The sequence below is a fragment of the Parasteatoda tepidariorum genome, chromosome 5, assembly GCF_982258835.1.
Source record: "Parasteatoda tepidariorum strain Cologne lab strain chromosome 5, Ptep-v5.0, whole genome shotgun sequence".
In the NCBI taxonomy this organism is placed as follows: Eukaryota; Metazoa; Arthropoda; class Arachnida; order Araneae; family Theridiidae; genus Parasteatoda; species Parasteatoda tepidariorum.
The window spans coordinates 117,341,563-117,359,815 of record NC_141759.1 but is presented as its reverse complement, the minus strand read 5'-3'; the positions used below and the strand labels follow the sequence as shown (position 1 = coordinate 117,359,815).

General features: G+C 27.9%; 1 protein-coding gene across 19 annotated transcripts in view; it reads left to right on the top strand.

Annotated features, from left to right (window-relative positions):
- LOC147810073 (recombining binding protein suppressor of hairless-like) overlaps positions 1–15,056 on the top strand; it is a 42,130-nt gene extending 27,074 nt beyond the window's left edge. For 3 of the 19 annotated variants that reach the window (XR_015434174.1, XR_015434144.1, XR_015434173.1), the window contains 5 exons: positions 1,234–1,438; positions 3,489–3,547; positions 5,837–5,929; positions 8,351–8,473; positions 9,232–10,138. The gene's annotated coding sequence lies outside the window, so the exon portion shown is untranslated. Of the gene's footprint in view, positions 1–1,233; positions 1,439–3,488; positions 3,548–5,836; positions 5,930–8,350; positions 8,474–8,573; positions 8,611–9,231; positions 10,139–12,188 lie in introns of those variants that run through there. The other 16 variants (XR_015434171.1, XR_015434149.1, XR_015434146.1 and 13 more) reach the window with 15 other exon arrangements.
- Positions 15,057–18,253: the final 3,197 nt, after the last annotated feature.

The window sequence follows — 18,253 nt, the reverse complement described above, 5'->3', positions numbered from 1 at the left end:
CGAAAGAAATTTTTTAAGGATTAAAACCAGGAAAACTTGAAATATTTTAAAAATTGTCAATATTTTTTTTTATTGTGAAAATAATTTTATGTGTGCACATCACAAATTTTTAACAGTTCTATAATTATTTAGTACTACACCAACATTGTTTGCAAAAAAATTAACATAACATTTAAATTTCGAAACATATAAAAAGGGTAATAAATATTTTTTTATCTAGAAAAAAATTTACACAAACATGTAATTGCACATAAAGCAGATGAAAAACATACTTTTTAACATCAACTTAAAAAACTGTATTTAGTATTAATGATCAAAACTAGACTACTATCAGTTACTATTTTCAGAATGTAATCGCAAAATCGAGGAAACTAAGTACTATGAAGTGTTTTCAACATTATATCTTATAAAGTTTCATCAATGCTCATATATCTGCCAACCCATTTTTTCTATTATTCTAAAAATTTATTGCGAAGTTGCAGAATAAATACTTGACCTTATTTTTTTCTGAATTTTTAAATTCTTATTTGAGCTAACAATGAATAAGAATAAAAAAAATCATGATAAACATTACAACTATTTCAATAAATAACTATTTAATTTCAAAACTAAACATACTAAGAAATAAACTTCATCCAATTATAAAAGCAATATATTTTTACCATTATCCTTTTACATAAACATCTCTATAATCTTTTGGTGAAACACAATTTTAAAAAAATATTTGTTATTAAATACGTTTTTATTCTTTGTTCAAAACAGCAATAATGCTTATAATTTTTTTATTACTTTTATTTTTAGGAAATCTTTCTATTAATTTTAAAAAAAAATCTTGTCTGTTTAATATATCTTTCCATGAATTTACCACCATTTAGAATTTATTCTTTCAATTGGATGTCTTTATTTTTGTTTTTAGTTTTCTATTTATTAAATTATAAAATCTTAAACAATTAGGTAGATTAAATTTAATGAAACCTTAGATATTCTTATGTTTAAATCTAAAATTACTTGTGGGGTAGGTGTTTCTCTTTGTTTGAAAAGTGCATGAATGTCTTTGGAACATTAATTTTAAATTCATGTAGTGCTCTGATTATAATTTGTTTTTGTAATTTTCTTGTACCATTTCATTAGTTTTTAAAAGAGCTTTAATTGTTTTAAAACTAATGGTTTTCTTACTGCTTTAAATTATTTTTTTTATGTAATATCATCTTTTTAAAATCTTTTCCATTAAAGGGAAATCAAATTTTTTTCAACTATTTCTGAGGCATCCAAAGAGCTTCAGAGGAGACTTTTTGAACTAATTCTGGAAATTCCATGAATCGTGGTGCTCGAGGAAATGCTTCTGGTTTCCACTTATCTAACTTAAACAGGAACAAAATCAAATATAAACCGGAATATGACTTTACTGCATTATATTATTGATACTTGAGAGAAAAAAGTAGGTATTTGTATTTACTTTAACATATAATCATGGTTGCTTTTGTTATAATTTTTTGCCTTTTGCAAAGACACGTCCCCACTAATTAAACTAAGAAAAATCCAAATCAAGCTCAATTTCATCTAACAATTTATGTGCAACTTCTTACTGCATTGCAAGCAAAGGAAAGAACACTAAAGTTGCAAAAAGCATCACAGTTTTGCTTGAAAATATCGATTTACTATAATTTGAGGCATTGAATATTTTTTTTAAAAATAATTATTCAATTTAAAAAAAATATTAATGTATAGTATTTAGTATTTAAAAAATATAGTATATAATTTAGTACTGGTATTTAAAAAAAATATTAAAATTAAATTTTTTCAAGTTAGATAAATGATATTTGTTTACATTTTAGTCAATTTTAAAATAATAATCGCGTTAATCACTTCTGTAAATTTTAAGATAAATGCACTAGTGTTCAAAAATGAAAGAGTTTTCATATTTGGTAGCCTATCTCCATTATGACAGACCAGATTTTAATACACTATAAAGTTGATATCAGCCTGGAAAATCGATTCAACAAATATCCTCTCTTCTTAAAGTTTAAACTAGGTGAGCTTGATGGCTGCCTAATTTCCATGAAAATTAAATCGCCACACTATTCCATTCTGTAAAGGTTAACATTGAATTTTAAGACTTCATCCATGTACCTCACACCAGTCAAAGAACCTCTTTCAAAGACATGGATGGGTCAATGACCATTCAGCATTTTGCCTATCAAGACAATCAAACCTCTTTTGCCTTAATGTCCAATTTTTCAGATATCTGGAGACATCAAATTTCTGGTTCTTTCCATACGTAATTATGAATTATTCAAACCAGGCACTCACTATCTACCTACCAACTAAATAAATCAACTGCTTTAGCAGAGGAAGTTTGATAATCTTGGCAGGCATCATATTAAGTAATTAAAAATCTTTCTATGTTCTTTAGAGAGGTAAATTAGCTAATGTGCAGCATATGGATAAATTCTAAAAGCTCTATGATTGCCTTGATCAACAATAGACACTCACTTAAAGCTGTTTGCTCTTGCAATTTTCTAGAAGATATTCGCTAGATGATTGGCCACTCAGATCTTCAGCTTTATAGAACATAATATAATTTTATGGTAGTACATGTTTGGAATGGAGAGCAATTAAAATAGAACACACAATCTTTACTATTGTCCAGGGCTTGAAAACAGCTTTAATGAGATAGCGATACCAGTTTCGACAGAAACTCTTAAACTGCTTTATTTCCATTATGAAATCAGAATATCAGCCTGTGTCTCCGTAAAAGTGAATCTTGAACTTCATTAACCTATTTTTCATTTCATACCATAATCACTGTTTCATTCATATAGTGCTACACATAGTACATATACATAGCTACATATAGTATATTATAACCATCGAATGTTTTTTTTTTTTTTTTTAAATATTATATCAACGTATCCAAAACGAATTTCATTAAAATTTACCAATAAGTTCCAGAGGTTAATAACCAAATCTGTAAAGTTCTCCAAATTTTTAACAGTGTAGATTCTGACTTTGTCATGAATGCAGCTGAATCTGGCATTTCTTTCAAGTAAGCAATTTTTTTTTTGTATGTCAGGTTTTTAACGATATCAGGTTTCTAACGATTGCACAGAGCTTAAAAAAAAAGAAAAGAGAATACATTAATAACTTTTGATCTAATGATCGAATTTTCAGGCAGTAGGCAGAGATAAAAGTAGCAAATTTTTTCCGTGTCTGCTTAATAAGAATGTAAGGTACATTTTTTTGATAATAACAAATAGAACTCTATCGAAACTTTTGTTTCCAACTGATTGGTTTAATATCATAGTCAAATTAAAGTAAACTTTTTTATTTAATTAATTTATTTATTAACCTTTTAAGTTTTAATCTGTGGTCTTCTTTGTGTTAGAAAGTTTTTTTCATGTAATTAGCAAAAGAAATAGTATTAAGGAAGAAATATTCCCCCAAAATTTGTGAAACCTTTTAACAATTAAAATAATTTTTTTTTACAGTTTAAAGACGTTTTAAAACTTGAAGATATTCATCATGTTCGACTGGCAGCAAAAGTCAAGTGCGTACTACTCATATATTATGTTTTAGTCTGCGCGAAATTTCTTAATTTTATTAATTAAAGATGCTTTCTTTTAATTTTAAATTCTTTAAAACCTTTGTGTTTTCTTTAAGAGTTAAGTTAATACGAGTTTGCAAATTATATGCAACTTAATTTGTATGTTAAAATGTATTTTACTATTGCTTATTGCTTGGGGTACACGCACCACACTTTGGGAAGCACTGCTCTAGTGATTTAAAACACAGAAGATGTACTAATTAAAATTAAATTAAGCTATAAATCCACCTGAGTAATAATTTTCACCATCTTGGTTGAAATGAGATTAGGATAAACATAATAAATGTATGAAATTGAAATTTGTTAGTTTCAAAACTAATTAATTTAGTTATGAATTAATTTTATGAACCAAAACTAGTACGTTGGTTTAAAATGAAAATAATACCTATTTTATCTAATTGTCACAAATTTTATTTTATAATTTTTTTTAACTACCCGCTTTTTACTTTTTGTTAAATAAAAATAATAAATAAATAACTATCCTTTTTTCAAAAATTATTTTATTCTACATTTTCCATTATTATTGAAAAATAATTTCATTTTGATTTTATCATATAAAAAAACTGTATACCAGGCAATATTTGAATTTTTAAAATTTTCTTTAATAATAACACTTTTTCTTTGATAAAGTTGCTTTTAATTTATAAAAATTGTAGGAAACATTTAAAGAAATTTATTATTTCTTAGTTTCAGACACTTGAGGAAAATAATCTCTGTTGAATAGTAAATAAAATAGAATAAAAAAGTAAATCATTCCTTAGTAATCCAGTTAAAAAAAACTGAGTTGTCAGTCTTATCATATAAATTATCTCAATCTTTATCATACATATTAATTTCTTTAAAATTATATTCCTCTAAATTCTTTTTGTATTAAAAATAACTAACTTTTACTTCAATAAATATAAATAACTTTTACTTCATATTGTAAAAAGCCTTTGGCATGCAGTAATTTTTTAGTAATCTCAAAAATATTAAATATTGTAATCACAATGTACTTCCTACTCATCTGAAAATACATAATCCTGATGTAAACAATTTAGAAATAAATACTGCTTTTATTCAAATCTAAACTGCTGTCAAGCCACACTCCAAGTTCTCAACACGTTTTGTTCCACATAAAAAATTGTGTAATCCAGCAAACCGAAGACTCTCCATGTAGTAAATGGTGACTGGTGCATGTTTAATCTGCCGGGTCACAACATCCTCCATGTCCCCATAACATTTTATGCCTCTGGGAGTACTGGATAGGAGATTGATCGTTCTCTGGGGTTTAGGTCAAAATTATAATCTGTGAATGAATGAAAGATTATAGGAATGGATCCGCTTTAAATAGATGTGACGTATGGGTGTGGCAGAAGTCGAATTCTTGGGCATAGATGGCGCCAATGGAAACATAAACAAGAAAAATCTCACCTTGGTGCCTTAATAGACAACTGCAAGAACAAAATATATTTTTTTTTAAATTTTTTAAATGAGGACTATTAAGAAGTGAATAATTCATTTGTTTTGCCAGCATTAAAAACTTTCAATATGTATATGAATCTTTATTTGCTCAAACTGCCAGAATTGTATTCTGAAAATGATTTGTCATCTCCCACTGTGACATCTGATTTCAAACTTGTGCTAGTATTTTTTTACACGATGTCATCTTTTGTGATATACAATGCATTTGTTATGTGAGGTTTTTGTAAAAACAATGTATTATAGTCTAATTGGATACTTTTTCCACCCAACAGATATCCATTCTGAATTTTTGACTTGTAAATTCTAAGCTTCTGTCGAATATATAGGTACTTAACTATGAAGTAGAAAGTTGATATGGTGACCGTGCGGTCTAAATGAAATTGCACTTCTGAACATGAAGTCGCTGCAGCGTAAATACACAGAATTACAGCAACTCTTAAATGCGGAACTTATTTTGACAAAAATATCATTCTTCTATCTACTTTATTCTGCATTTTTAATTTCTCTTCTAAGTATGCTGTTTATTAAAATACAATTCCACAAAATATCATATGCTCAGAAAGCTCTTAAATCTAAACAATCATAAAATCAAAAAGAATACTAATACCACATCTTTAATCGCCAAAATAAACTATTTATTACTTAACAAAAAGATTGAGTTCAAATTATTTCTCCAATGTTGGCAGGTATGCAATGCAGACTCTGTTTAATAATTATCGCTTTAATTCATTTACTGATGTTTTCTAATCTTGTATTGTATTATTTTAGGAATTGTTTGATAAGACATCTGAAGATTTTACTTTGTTTTTGCAAGATATTCCCAAAGCAAAGCTGATTGCATGATTAAGCAAAGCTGATTAGGTGAGTGCTCTATCACTTTTTTTTTTAAACTGCTAATAATTTAATTAAAACTTTGAGAAATAGTTTTCTCTGGTTTATGTATCTTTTAGTCCACAAATTTGAAGAACCCCCAAAATTATTGTCTTCTTGACCGAACACTCTGTTTTTATATTTACATTTGCTCAAACCCATTAGCTTTTCCAAACTTTCCTCTATCAAGTGTTACTCAATTACCCTGTGGCAGAATCGTGGTGACATTGTCGCAGAACGTTACAGAGCTCTTGCAGAATGAGTTTTCTTTTGAAAAAAAATTCCTTTTCTTTTCTACAACAATTTACATGTAATATTTGAATCCTGCATTTATATAATCACTTTTTGACTTGCTTAATTTATGCTGGTAGTATCATAATTCGATGTGTCGGTGTGTAAATAATGTTTTGTTTGTATTTTCAGCAGATGTTGATATTGATTTTCACTTGGATTTTAAATATTCCTATATATTTCAATATGGAAAATTCGAATTGTGCATTAGAGTATTTACTTTTTAAGGCAATAATTCTATCAAATGTTTGGCAGTTATTACTATTAATTTCACCGTGATTTTTAAATCTGATATTTTTCATACAATATTTATTACAACAGCCTGATCTTGAAACAAAGCATGCATTTGAGGAGTCCGATTTGCGTGATTTCGTGACTGATCTTTTTTTTGCAATTATACTTCTACGGATTTTACGATTTCTAATTGTTTTTTTTTTTTTTTTTTTTTTTTTTTTTTGTTATCATGATTATTTACAGAATGTGAAGAAGGAAATAATTCAACCCCCCCAACAAAATGCGAGAATATAACCCATAATATTAGAATGAATAATTATTCCATGTTCAATTAAAAATTTATATAGTTTTTTTTTAAATATAGTTATCCAGTTTTTTTTTAAGCACAGCTCTTTCATTTTAAATTAGTAACGTATATGTTTGTTATTATTAAAAGTATCTTGCAGAAAGATATTAGTGCTTGAGAGTTCTGTCACAGATTGCTCGAAAAAGTTCTGCCACGCGGGCTCAATTAGAAAGTAATGCAAAGTTTTCAATACCCGAGGACTCTATGATTGCGGAGATTTTTTAATGTTGTATGTTCATTAAAAAAGCAGAAATTTTCTTTTTAAATTCTTGTTTCTTAATAAATTTGTTTCATGCAAAAGGCTTTATTGGGACATTAAAAAAAATTTCTGGGACTGAAAGTCATGAGACACTTGATTTATTTGCAATACTCCACTCTCTTGTTGTGGAATCACTTGTTTCAATTAAATTTTTTTTTCTGTTCTGTGCAATTTAGTTAAGCAAAATCTCTTGGCAGTATAATTAGGAGTTTTTGAAGACACATATTCATAAGTCTGAAGATATGCATTATATTTTTCTTTCTTTCTAAAAATTTTCAAATTAGTTTTAGAGCTATTAAATTAAATTTAATCTTTTATTTCTAAAGAAAACTGATCATGTAAAAATTATTATTTCTTGCAGCCTTGTACTCTTTTGTCTGAAGATAAAATGATCTTTGCCTTTTTTTAAAAAATTCAGAATATTTTAAGAACAACTTAACTTAATATTTCATTTTTTGGGGGGTCTCGATTAAACATTTTTTTATCATAATTTTGTAGTGAGCCACGTTTAGCAACTAAGTACTGATTCAAATATCTTAAAAAGTCTCAAGCAATTTTCTAAGTAATTTTTGTATTTTTTAAATTTGCAAATTTCTTTTCATAGTCTCGGCTATTATTGCCAGTGTCATTTTTAATAAATCTTGTTGTATCTTACAAAATGAAACTTGTGGAAAAATCCTTATCATTTTTAGCTTTCTTTTAAAAAGTACAAAAATTGCTTGATAATTTTTAAGATATTGAAATCAGATGTTTTTCATTAGTTGCCAAATACAATTCATTAGAAAAATATGAAAAAGATTTTTTTTTTTAAATTTTCTGTACGTGCGCAACTAAACAAACTACTTTAAATACTCATATCTTGAGCTTATTGAATTATTTTAAATCAATATTTTTGTAAATAGTTTTAAATTTTTCTAAAAATTTGTTTAATTGTACTGAATATTTTTAAAGTTATAGCAAAAAAACATAAGACAAAGAAATTTGTTTTGTATAATCTCCATAAATATTTAAGCTAGGCTTATAAAATTTTATGCTGTTATTACAAACCACTACCAAAATTAGCAATAAAAGCTTCTTAATTGATTTTCTTGCATAGGTGTATAAAAATACTTTTTTTTAAAAATTTATTATCAGTTTCTTAAAATTCTGAAAGCTTTAAACTTTGTTGCGAAGTATAAAAAATCAGATGAACTAAAAACTGCTTAAATTACTAAATAATACTCTAAGTATTTCTTGAGAAATTTTAAAAAATATTGTAAGGTAGTGTATATATATATTTCAGAGTTCACAATGAACGATTGTATGGTGTCTTTGGCATCTAGATATCTGATGTTCAAGTTGTCTTCTGTGAATAATAGGAGATGGAGACCTGCACAAACCTCAGTTTTATGAAAATTTATCAAAGGTATAAATGAAGATTCTTTTCAAAATTAATATCATGTAACTTTATATTTGCTTTCATTTTTTAAATTTTCTTTCTTTTTTTTCTTTTTATCTTACACCAGTGGTGGTAGCAAAAATCTCTGAAATATGCTTTTAGTGGTGAGACTTTATTTTAATAGTTACTTTGTACTTTTTTATAAAAAAAGGCAAAATTTTAAACCTAAATTGCTTTCAAAGGTATTACCACTTAATAAAAAATATCTTAACTTCTCTGTACTTATGTGAGTGGTTGAAGGTTAATTGTAGTTTTGTAAAATGAATTTTGTTATCTTTCTTTTGGTAATAATACAGTCAATGCTTTCTTGCTGTCTAAATTATTATGTTGTGAGTTTTGAAAAATAATACAACTGAAAACATTCATTTCTCTCGAAATAGTTTTTTTCTTGGAAAAAAAATTATAGTTTTATTTTTTCTATTAATAAAACAGACAATATGTTACAGTGCCTCAATTCGAAAACGAACCAAAGCAAATTCCAAAAGCTACTAATTCTTCCATGCTTTATAATTGGTATAAAATTTGTATGGGCATAAATAACATTATTTTTTATAAAGTTTCATTCTGCTCTTTTAAAATAACCTAACAGTTACTATATATCATAATTCTGCGAGGAAATATTTCTAGGTTTTCATTATTAAGAATTATGATCTATATACCTTGTGAAGGGTTTTTTTTGAGGAATTTTGTGTTTTGATTATTTTTTATTTATTATTTTTTCCCAGTTTGAAGGACTAGATACATCTGTCTTTACACTCTCAAGAAAATGTTTTATAAGTATTGAAAATGATATCTTCTCAAGCAGCATGCCTCTATTTTGTGTTAAGAAGGAAATTGTGCGCATCGTTACAAAGGTTGGTTAGTCCAGGAGTTTTCTTGTCTTCTGGATTTGGTTCAAAATGTACAAGGAAACGTAGTAAAGCATGGATGGTTGTAAACCTGAAATTGGCTTGACTGTTCAATACTGGTTATAAAATAAAATATAAAGCTGTGCTAAAGATAAATATGTTGAGATAATGCTATCTTTAATGAGAGAAGAGGATTGTACCATTCTTTTACTCAGTACTGTACAGGTCTCAGAATCGTAACTCTTAACACTAAATTTTTCAGCAACTGATTATTTGGAGATATAAAAGTGATAAAAATTATGGTTTTGAAACAAATCTAAAATAACTTTTTTTGTACTCCTTGGAACCATTTTGAAAGCAATACAGAAGAGTATAGACTGTGTAGGAGAACAAAAGAACTTAAACTGAAATGCTGTGAGAAAATATTTTTAGTGATTTAAATGCAGTTGTCAAAAAAGGCAATATGTTTTAGTTCTAATTTAGCCAAAAATTAGAACGTTGATTTCAAATGTTCGATAAAATTTTATATTTTTTGCAATGAAATGTAAAATTTAAGTGTCATATATTTTTTAATTTTGTATATTTGCCAAGGTATTGATTTTTTTTTCTAAATATATACCTAAATAAATTTTTCTATACATATATAGAATTAAGTAATATGTGCATTGCAGAATTCCACAATTTGTGAACGCTAACTTGTATTGAAATCCTTGTTGTTGTACAGTTATACTGTATTGTTTTTATGCAAATTAAATAAATGCAAAGCATTTTGCTCTTTCATAAATTACGCATCTTTCTTTCTAGGAAAACAAATATTATTATCTTTATTTCAACGCGCATCCTCACTCAAGAAAAGACTTTCTGATCTTTTTCTCTAGAGTTACATTATTCATGCCTGACAAGTCTCCTGTTTTTTTAACCAAAACTCCTGTATTTTACGACTATCTCCTGTTTACCTGCATATTCTCAGATTTTTCTGTATTTGTTGAAGAAATTTTTAAAAAAATATGGCAATAAAATATTTTTGATGGCAAAAATACTTCATATTCCTCAACAGATAGTACTAATGCCGGTACTACAGTATAATGATTGTGAATAGTTTAAGTAAAAATATCTTCAGTGGTTGACAGATCATAGGGTAGAGTCCCCCTGCCGTCAAACCGTGGCAGTGTTTTGTGGTTTCCTCTCCATGTAACGCAAATGCGGGTTAGTTCCATCAAAAAGTCCTCCACAAAGACAAATTTCTCCCAATACTTGATCCAAGAGTTCCTTTGTTATATGTGTTATGGTTCAAAATTATAATTCTACGGAGTTGAACGTTAGTAGTCGTAAACCCAAAAAATTGGGTCGACTGTTAGACGACAATTATAAATTAAAATAGTTTGAAGTAATTATTAATAATGCTTTAAAAAAGTCTTTTTTAGATTAAAATTTATACACATATTTTTTACCTCGCTAAATGTAACTGCTTTCATTATATCCAATTTGAAATTTCTCTTTTTGACTTTGGTTATGCATGATGTAAAACTTTACTAGTAGCCTAAAAAATTTCACTAGTAAAATCTCAATGATTTCATTTCTCCAATGCTGGCAGGTATGGTTATTTCTAATGTAACTTGGTGATTGTTTCATTCACCAAATGTTAGCTAGTTTAGAAAGCTGCATTTTGTTCTTGATACTTAAGAACTATTTTAAATCAATGCTAAATGCTTTATTGCAAACTGTTTTATGCAATCTGTTTTATGCAATGTATTCCTTCATTTAAAAACTCTGATTGGTTATTACTTTTGTATTTTTGATGCTGGCTCTGTACAACTTATATACCAAGCAGCAGAATTTACTGAGTTAATCTGAAGCGCAATCTTCATATTCTTTTATTCAAGAATTCCATTTCTTCATATTCCAAAAATTAGGCATAGTCTAACATATATCAAGCGAAAATTGTACATCAATTAAAAAATGTAGCACTAAGTCATATTTTATGTAAATTTCTGAAATTCTGTAAATAAATAAGTAAAAAATTCTTAATTTTTTAAAATTTTATTTAATTTGATATCTTTAAAAGAATTAACGAAATGTAATTAAAATTTTCAACATAGTTTTCTGTCTGCTGATTTTAATATTAAAAAAAAAATCTGTGTTTGCTTTAAGAAAATCTTCAGATATGCTTAGAAAATAACTCCTACTCTGACCGCAAATAATTTCATCACTCCCTCCAAAAATAGCATAGTCTCATGCCTCAGTCTGCATAGGGACCGAGGGTGTGCGGTATTGGTCCTCATTAAACTGTGCTACCGTAAAGTGCTACGCTTCGCTCGCAGGTCGTCGGGCTACCGGGGTACCATCCCTCCGCAGAGGATCAAAATTGTGATGGCATGTCTTCGGATCATCCTCCGGGATGTTTCCCAGACCGTCGCCAATAGCCCATTGTGCAGCTCTAGTGCGACGAAAATTAACAACAACAACCCTCCAAAAATATTACTCTTTTTACTCTTTTTTAATTTTGTAACATAAATTTGAAGCAGCATTAAAGTGCAAGGTATATTGAATTATCAGAAAATTTTATTTGACTTTGGTTTATACTAATGACTTTTTTATACTTTGTAGTATTCTGTCAATTCAGTTTTTTAAATTTAATGAGATACAAACATACGTTTAAGGATGTTTTTTTTTTTTAATTGAAAATTATTCTATATCTTTTTAAAAGGTAGGGAAAACTCATTTCCGTATCTTTCGATCTTTATTTTCACCATTATTGATACTCATTTTCATCATTATTGATTTCTTACTTTTATTCTTGTAAAATTTTAAATTTTTAACTATTTCTTTTGAAGCAGAAGAGAGCGAGTATCACAATTGATGAATGAAACATTGCAAACAAGTCGGATGTCAAGATATTGCTTGATGAAGAGATTGTTATAGAAGAATACGACTTTTGAACACAGATTGTTTATTGTGAAATATTTCTATAATGAAGATATTTATTAAATTTTTGATTTCTTTTTAACTTGAATTAAAGTCACTTTATATTAATGACTAAGTGTCAATTTAGTTTCAAACGAGAGATAATTTTTTTTAACATTTAATCTAATTGCAGTTTGTTTATATGAGTGTTATGCAGTGCTCATTTTAATTAATCCTTTTAAGTAAAGAAATACAGTATTTTTATTGTAAAAAAAAGAATACAAAAGTGATGATTTGTGTCTGGATTTAAAAAAAAGAGGATTTTATACCGTGGAGGTAGAAATTTTTGGATGTCGTAAACTGGTTTTTGACAGTATCACTTGAGATTTTCTTCCAAAGATGTCTTAAAGCCCATAATACTGTAAATAATCAAAATATTTTCTGAATGGATTTCTTGTTAATAAAAAAATAAATATTGTTTCATCTTAGTTTTAAATATTCGTTTAAAAACGACATTGAATTTTTTAAGAATACATTTATAAATGTACGTTGATACAGATAAATATTTCTATAAACACTGATAATCTAAACTTGACTATTACTAAACTTGAGAGCTTATAATAATTTTACTAATATATTATAGGCTCTAACTATCATAAGAAAATATTACTAAAACTCGAGAGCTTATAATAGTTTTGAATAATTAAAAAATAGCAGCTACTTTTTACTGTGCCTCAAAGGAAAAAATCTCTACTGCGCACCTGGAAAGTCATGAGAAATCATGGAAAGTCATAGATTTCGGTAATGAACAAAATTTGTCATAAAATCTTATGATTTTAACTATTTAAAAAAAAACATGATACGTCATGGATTTAGGTCGCCGAAAAATTTAATTTTTAAAATAGAATTTTCCCAATTTCACAGTGTTCCAATAAAACGAATATCTAAATTTGTAACAAAATCCCTACTCACAGTCATATTTTATTAAAATATAAAATGTTTTTAACCTGTTCTTTAAAAAGTATAGTGTTCTTTCAAAAAATGAAGGAAAGAACGTCATTTCTAGAGTGAATTAATTTACTTTTAAACTTATGTGATTTCAGAATTTTTTATTTATTTTTTTATTTTATCAATTTAAAATTCTAGTTTAAGCTTTTTAGATAACACTTTTAAGAAGAAATAAAACAACTTTAAATAACAACATATATCTGACTGTATTTAGTTATTTGCTTTTGTATTTTTTTTCCAGCTATTTTATTGCTGCAACTCTTCTTTGCTCTGTTTTTTAAGCTTAAAATCTATTAATATGAAAATGCAGAGTATAACAGTTTTAGTTATACCTATCATTTCAATTAATGTTATTACAATGCTTTTTCAAATTTATGGTTGTGTTTTTGTCGGCGAAAATTGTAACTTCAATTGTAAGTAAAGAAAAATTCTTGGAAAGTCATGGATTTGAAAATCTAAAATTTAGCAGATACCCTGTATTTAAAAAAAAATTTCTGTCTGTTATACCTTTTGCCTTTGTTTTAACTGTAGAGAGTCCCGGTGGCTCAGTGGTAAAGTTGCACTCTTATTCTTAGGTCCAGAGTTCTTGCTTCGGACCAGGCAAGGTTGACACAGCCTTTCATCCATTCAGTGGGTCAATAAAATAGCAGGGAGAACACGAAAAACCTAAAATTTTCAGGGAATTTTATTTTGACTCTAATTGTCAGGGAAAGTTTTAATTTTTTACAAAATACCTGGAAAAATTCTTCAACATACCTGGTAATAGATCAGTCTTAGAATTGTCAGTAACAGTTATCAGTTATCGAGATTCGAGTTAATTTTAGCATCTAGTAGAGTCATTTTATAAAGTATGTCTATATTAAAATGACTATATTAAAGTATGTCTAAACTGGAATTCCTTTTTTAGAGAAACTTTTCTATATTTCCATTCTCATTCTGTTATATGTTTTTGCTCACATAATCTAATATTTGACATTACAAATAAATAAAAAATTTAAAATTTTCGGATGAAAAATTGCATAGTATGATAAAATATGGTTTGGATTTCCATTGAAATTTACTAAGTATACTTGGAAAAGTCAGGGAATTTTTTCTCTTCAGAAATTGAGTGGGAAGCCTGCTGCAAAATAGGTTTAATTATGTTCAAAAAATTGAAAAAAATCACAAGATAGTATCATTTATGTTAAAAAATAAAAAGTTTTTACTCGCAATAATTAGTTTTTTTTCCCCCTCTCTTAAAAAGTTTTTTACTGGAAGACCACAGTTTTTATGTAAACTTTTTAGTTAAATAATTCTGATATCTATTACAGTTATTTGGTGCAAAAATTTAACATTTTAGCCAAACTTGCATGTTTTATTCCTCTTCCAATGATATTGTTTTGGTCACAAAATCTAGTATTTGGCACTACAAATAAAAAGTAAAATCATTTCTGATGAAAAATTTTCACTGATTTTTTATTTTTCACTGAATTTTTCCTGAAATACCTGGAAAAGTCAGGGAATTTTTTTCCTTCTGAAATTGAGTGGGAACCTTGAATGAGTACCAAACATTGGGGATTTCCACACTTGGTTGATCACCCAATATTTGCTCTGGCACTCCAGAGCCTAGAGTCACAAAAACTTGTATGGGCTCAGTAGGCTTTAACCCTTCATAGGCTGCTGCATGTGTAGAATTTAAAATAAAAAACTTTTTATCGCAAGTGTTCAAATGAACTCAAATGTTTTGTACTATGTACATTTTGTGTTTTGTACATTTGCTAATAGTTTAAATAAAGAATTTTTAGTTTGGCTTTACAAGTTATCTTTTTTCATTTTTTTAATATTACTTTAAAATTGTGAAAATAGCATTTTCCTTGCTACATTCATCAAGAAAATAAGCAGACTGAATAATGAAAGAATAAAAATAAATGAATCATGCCAAGAGATTTATTTGAAAATTTGCACCAAGCATTGTTCTTCACTGCATTATAGTAAGAGCAAAGCATTCTTACAACAGCCCATTGTATGCCAAGAGGGTGATGAAGGTTAGGGCTCCGCAATCTCGTGACAAACATAGACCTGTCAACTTCTCTGGCTTTTAGTCAGAGATTTTTCTTAAATATTTATAGGGGTAACAGAATTTCTGTTTCAACATTTGGATTAAAAAGATTTTGAGCAACACTTTATGTGAATAGTGACAAGGTATATATATATATATATAGCATAATAAATAAATACAAAAAGAAGAAAAACAGTAAGTTTTATTTGATGCGCTTCAGCTGCCAGTAATTAGAACTCATAAAATAAGTTCAAAATCTGGAGAAAACATGAAAAAAAATTACAGAACAATGAAAAGAGGGGAAAAAAATAATAATAAAAATCTGAAGGAAAAAAATTAAGAAAAATCCGGAAAATGAAAGATATAATCTTTTCATCAGCTCACACGATTATGTCTGCAAAAAGGAGTGCTTTCTAATATTGTATAAATATAGCCAAAGCAAAATATATCAATACAATAGTGTGAATCATATATATTTTTTTTCTCCAGATTTTTATTATTATCTTTTTCCCTATTTTCATTGACCTGTAATTTTCACACTGTATTAAAGGTAAGTAAAGTGTGCCGCGACAAAATTACTGGTTTAGAGTCTTAAGCCTGATGATCAGCTTGCTTGATTCTTTGCGTTGCTCTGATTGCAGTTAGTTTTTATCAATATATTTCCATATCAGGGAACCTATATATAGCAGGGCTCGAAAAAACTCAAAAATTTTACCCGTCCCCGAGGACGGCTTTTCCAACAATGTACCCGTCCTCCTTTGAAACTAACCCGTCGCTTCTAAATAAATAAAAATATAATTTTCTCTTATTTATTACAAACATTTATATAAATTGCACAATGAATTAGTAGTTACTACGATTACATTATACAGTAATAAAAGGAATACTAGGTTACTAATAGGAACCTAGTATTTCTTTTATAAAATAATTTATTTCTGTTATGAAATAATTTATTTCTTTTATGAAATAATTTAAATGTCAAGTTATCTGGAATGTCAATGTATCCGAGGGTACTGCGTTTTTTAAATGAATCAAATATGACGTCTGCCAGTTCCGCAATCAAGCTAATGATTTACAGAGGTTTCTGCACAAAAATCTGAAAGGGGTTTTCCATTTAGGTAGATGTTCATAATTGCGTTTAACGCTTCTTGTTTAGGACCAGTACGTAATGCTTATTTTTTGTAAGTTCATTGCTGAAAAGTCCTTTTCAACCGCTGCAGTAAGGGAGACAGAGAAAACATCAATTCCACCATGCTCAGTATGTTGCTGTATTTCTAGATTAGAGGGTCATTTTAGAAGTGAGGCGCTAGACTCTTGTAAGATAACAAAAATTGAAAATGTATCACCACTCATTGAAATGTATAACGGGAAAATGGCCATCCGCGCGGACGTCGGATTCGAGAAATTCGTTGTCCGCGGGGAAGTTTTGACCGCCGAGGACGGGAGGTTTTTCGAGCCCTGATATATAGTATAAGTTTTTGTCAGAGAGATCTCACTTAGACAGATCTCCGTTAACTGGATACAAAAGTTAATTTTTTTTAATTTACTGACGTTTTTAATCACGAATTGAAAACTGGAAAATTTTAAAATTGATCTAGAAGACTATTTAAAATGTAAATTAATTTTCTCTTATTTTCTTTTTTTTTTTTTTTTTTGAAAATTTCACATGATTCTTTGCTTAATCTTCATAAATAAAATGAATGATTGATACAGTATTTTAATCAATTAAAAAAAAGAAAACTAATTACAAACGGTGATTATGAAGCAAATATTGAACACTCGAGTGTTTTTATTTTATTATTATTATTATAAAAGATTCACAGTTAAAAGGTTTCTTGGAATGCTGAATATTTTGAAGCAAAATCATAAGAGTCTGAAATAGAAAAATGAAAACCCCAATTACATTTGAAAATTTGTTGTTTTCAAAAAGAGTGGTGTTTGCCAATGTAATTGCCTTCTGTCATTTCCGATATTACGAGACTCCTCTACGCCAGTTTCACAGAATGCCTAAAATCAAAATACAAAATCACTATTTTAAAAGCCAAACTGAGAGCAAAAAAAAAAAAAAGACACACGATTGTTCAGTTTATCATACAGTGAATGATTTTTTTAATCGCCTTATATGAGACACGTTTTATGTAATCATAAATAAAGCTAAACATGGATAAGGACCAAATAATGCTAATCTATATATTAAAAAACTTTTTGCCATTAATTTTCTTTTTTAGATACCTTCACGTTGTTCATTCAAGCCTAGCCTAAAGTATTTATTTTAAATAAAAAATCTGGTGAACAAAGGAATTTATTGTCAGACTATTTTAGAATGAGATAATGCTTTCACTTCATATTAAATGATCAGGGGAGCCGAACAGTTTTAGATGCTGCAGTTCCGCACCTGGATAATGACTCTGCTATGGCCTTAGCATTTTTACTATTTATTTATGCGCGCTTTTAAGTTTTAGATTTTAATTTAAAATTTATTTTATAAAATGGACCATGATATTTAAGGAATTTTAGATAGTATTAGGATTTGTATGTCATAATTATTAAACATCAGAAGAAAAACTAATGTTGCATAATCCAATCGAAAATTAAATATTTCGACCCGACACAAATTATCTGTATTTAAATAAAATATGCATTAAAAACGCGAGAATCTTTCTTTTTTAATGTTAAGCCTGAAAAATTTAAAAGACTGATAATAGGTTATTATTAAAAAAAAAACAACAACAACTAAGAGTGACGTGTAGTGTTGCTACAACTTTCTTTCCTTTTTATGACTATCAGTGAGCCTATTTCTGCCCAAACTGTCTGTCTATTTTAGATAGCCTCTCTGTAAATAAATTAAGCAGTTTTGATCTGCCAATTTTTGTGTAAGGGTTGAAAACCTGTGAAGAGGGGCAGGAGAGAGGTGAGGAAGAGAGGGGGAGGACTGGACTAGCTTCTAGA